Source organism: Mastomys coucha, unplaced genomic scaffold (assembly GCF_008632895.1).
Source record: "Mastomys coucha isolate ucsf_1 unplaced genomic scaffold, UCSF_Mcou_1 pScaffold7, whole genome shotgun sequence".
Taxonomy (NCBI): Eukaryota; Metazoa; Chordata; class Mammalia; order Rodentia; family Muridae; genus Mastomys; species Mastomys coucha.
This window is the reverse complement of record NW_022196913.1, coordinates 60,829,066-60,833,284: the sequence shown is the minus strand read 5'-3', so window position 1 is coordinate 60,833,284 and position 4,219 is coordinate 60,829,066.

The following is a 4,219-nucleotide window of genomic DNA, read 5'->3' as shown; positions in this document are numbered from 1 at the left end:
GGAGTGGAGCTTCCTCTGGGTGTTTTGGGAATGACTGCAGAGTTTGAGCCCAAGGTCTGCTCAGGGCACGGACTGGCCAGCCCAGACAGACAGGAAGCAACCTGAGCCACTGGGCTGGCAGAGTTCCTGTGTGCCTGGGTCCTGTTGGTCCCAGTTACTCCTGGTGTTGGGACAGATGTTGTGTCCTCCTCACCGCCAATCCTGGGTGTGTTAGAGTGCCTGGGAGTGGAGCTTCCTCTGAGTATTGTGGGCAAAACAATGTTTCTTATGTTAAGAAATCCTGAAGAAAACATTCAAACTTTACTTTTGCAAACAACACTTGTTTGGTTTTTTTTTTTTCTCCTCCAAATAGTGTAATTTCTCTGTACCCTGGGTATAATTCTATAAGCAAGCCTATCACATTATGCCATGTTACTGTTAATGGGTCTGCTTGTCTGGGAGACTAAGAAATGCCTCAGGGATTGTTTAAGTCAGCATTGTATCCAAAGAGCCTTGAGCCGGGTAAGCATTTAATTAGGGATGGAGGAATTATGTATGTACAGTGATTTTAATGGGCAAATGTGAGACTGATGTATGGATGAGAATTCTAAGCAACAGTTCTTAGACATTAAGGTACCAGCCGGGATCTGCACATGGGTCTTGCTTTCTGGCATGCATAGACACTGTTTCTGGTACCTTCTGTTCTAAATAGCATCCTTTGCCTCAAACCATCCTCCGTCTCAGACACTACCCAGCTCATTCCATCAGAGCTGTGGGGTTAGGTCACTCGAAAGGAGAGTGGATTCTCCCAGTATAACAAACTTTGTTGAAAATGCCACTAACGACAGCTCAGGAATGTCTTTCTGGTGATATCTGAAGGCCATGTGGAAGTATTAAGAAGAACGGGGAAACGGTCATGATATGGGGATAACCTTCAACCAAAGAAAGACAGAACCAGACGAAACATTTTTCTCTCCTCCAGACTATGAAGTTCTCAGTAGCCTCTGCCAGAGCCATGCAGAGTGAGTGACTGGCCATGCAGGTTACTTACAATACTCTCCTGGCATCCATTCTTTCCCATGTCCACCTTTTCCCCTTTTTCCTGTCTTCCTGGGGTAGGATGCTCCCTACAATATTGGCACTTCCATTTCTGTATCGCTCTTTCCTAAGGATACCCATAGTGATCATGCTTGGTAGGTGAGAGGTCTCTTGTGGTCAGGGCACAAACGGAAGCTGTGCTAACTTTCACTTTAAATCAGAAGCCAGAAACTGACAGGGTTACTCAACGACTTCGGCTGTCTTTATTTGATATCGTATACTGAGCTCACACTGAGACCTGGGCATTAAATTCTTTAGATGGTGAACTCAGACAAGAAGCCTGTACCTGTATCCTCACATGTGGCTTGCAGATAGATGATTACCAAGAGTAACATACAGTGCGAGTATGACCAGCATTAGCCACTGTCATCATTGTGAGAAGGCACTTCAGGAGAAGAGCATGGACACTCTTCAGAGTGGGCTCTGAGGACTCTGAACTTTAGTTGTCAGCAAGTAAAGTTATTAACCTGGTTGCCTCTCAGTAAACCGAGAAGCAACATTCAAATAAACCATACGAAAGATACAATTCCAGTCATACATCCCTGGCAACCCCTGTGTGGTATTGCTCCCAGGGTTATTTTAGCCACCCAAGCAAATGTGCAGGTCAGGGGACAGAAGGACCTTGGCAGCTCCCATGTTACACCGGTGTTGGTTAGATAGTTGAATATACTAAAAATGAGTACTCCCTTTAGTCCACCATTTTGTTTCTAAAAAGATATTCTAAGGCGTGCCCTCACACATGCATACTGAGTGTGTAAGTGATATCCCCTCTGGCCTTGGGCCTTTGACTCCATTCTAAGATCTTTGGGGTAATCAGTGAGAAATCTGTACTTTCTCTTCACTGGGGCTGTTTAGTTGATAGAATATGAATGTGGACTTGATCTCATTTACACACATTCCTTGTTCAAAGATAAGAACAAAGAAGACAGAAGGCTAAGGAACAAAGATGGAGGGAGGGAGGAAAGGGGTTAAAGCCATAGCTGGGGAATATGCTGAGTCCTTCCTAGGGAAGGGAGCTTTTAAAGCCACAGCCCATCAGAGCAGCACCCTAGACCCAGCTGATGTGCCAGCCCCATGACACAAGTGCAGGGTGCTTGTAGTGGCTTCTCAGAAGGAACCAAGACATTCAGAGCAGCAAGTCCAGGGAATGGAGACCTGGACAAGAGACCATGAAGGCCTTGAAAGAGAGTTGCTGAACACTGGGTCTCTGACCAAGGCTGGCTCTGAGAACCCATGTGGAGTAGTTCATAGGTGCCTTTATTCATAGACAGGCATAACAGGGACTAATACTTAACAAACAAGAAAAATGAGGCCAGAAGGAAGTCACTTACCGAAAGTCACTTAGCTAGTAAGAAATGAAAGCAGGCTATGACCTTCTGCTCACTTCCAGAGCTTCACCAAGCCAGCTCTGCCCCAGGATGGAGCTGCAAGGGGCACACAGGGCAAGGGTTTGGGGACTGAAGACAGGATTGCTTCAGGCATGTCCATTTCTGTGCTACTCAAGTTCTGGCTGTCCACCTCTGCCCTGGTGCCTGATCAGAGGAAGGGGAGGGGCACCACGAAGGGATCTGAGGTGCTGATTGGTCGTCCCATGAGTATGGTGTGTGAGCAGAAGAGTCACAGGAAAAAGGCGGCTCTTGATCATCAAGATGGAGCCGAAGGGTCCAGAGACTGAGTCAGTCAGTGTCATGCAGATCCATTGGAGCAGATGTTGCCTGGTGGCTGATGGGCAGGATGAGGCCAGTGGAGAAACTGTGGCCCTGGCTCACCTCCCTGTCACAAAGGCTGCACTCTGCACCCAGCCCCCACACACCACCTACTCAGTGCTAATCAGCTTAGGAAGGCTCCTGGAGGGCAAGAGTCTCACTTTCCTAAGCAGCAAATTAACACTTCAGTTCAAAAACAAGCCAACCAGACCTGAAGCCTACTCTCTTCCATCTGGCAAAGAGTTAATTAAGACATAGGGATCCTGAGGGGGAGGAGTGACCTTGGCAAGTCTCACCTTGAACTGACCACCGTGGTCAGCCTAGTGTTTCTAGCTCAGTCTGGAACCTGTTCAAGACCACAGAATCTTATGTAGCCCAGTTGGCCTCCAATTCCTATGTAGCTAAGGCTAGCCCTAAACTCTTGATTCCAAGGGCTGGGATTATAGGTGTGCCTCACCGCAGGCGGCTTGGACTGTGTTCTTTCCACATGTTCTGAGGAGTGTGAGAACAACTGTTTAGTAGGCAGCGACAGCAACGCAGGAGTGAAGCTAACCAGTTTCAAACAATGTGATGTCAAAACAGGAACTATGGGGTATGGAGGGCACCACAGAAGCTAAGAGGATAGGGGGATTACATGGATCTTTTTCTTTAATAATGTGTGTGTGTACTGCTTTGAGAGGTGTGTGAGTGTGTATGTGTGTGTGTGTGTGTTTGTTCTGGGTTGAGATGTGTGTGTGTGTGTGTGTATGTGTGTGTGTGCTGCATTGAGGAGTGTGTGTGTGTGTGTGTGCTTGCTGGGTTGAGGGGTGTATGTGTGTGTTTGTGCTGGATTAAGACGCGCGCGCGCGTGTGTGTGTGTGTGTGTGTGTGTGTGTGTGTGTGTGTGTGTATGTGTTTGTGCTAAGTTGAGAGGTGTGTGTATGTTTGTCCTAGATTGAGGGGTATATGTGTCTGTGTGTGTTTGTGTGTGTGTGTGTGTGTGTGCTAGATTGAGAGGTATGTGTGTGTGTACTTGTGTGCATGTGTCTGTTGGTTTGTTTGTTTACTGAGGATTTCAATTAAAACAAAAAGTCTAAGATAAACTTCCTCCCCACACACAGCTCTTCAGCAACAAAGAGACACCTGTGTCTGCCACAGAGCTGCAGACTCCCAGTGTGCAGAGGTGTCCAGCTGTGAGGTACATAGCTGTTCCTCCCAGTCACTGCTCCTAAAACAGCAAGGCCACACAAACTGGACGGCTGTGGCCCCCATCCCATCAGCAGGCTGGTTAAAGGGTGTGGCCAGCAGCTGTGGGGTGCAGGGTGCTAGAGTAACAGGCCATTCCTGGCCTCGGTGGGAGTAGGGTTTGGAAAAGAAACCAGCTGTGGCTTGTGCAAAGGTAGAGTCCTTCTCTACCTTAAGCCCCCACCACCATCAGAGCCTGGGCTCGAAAAGCG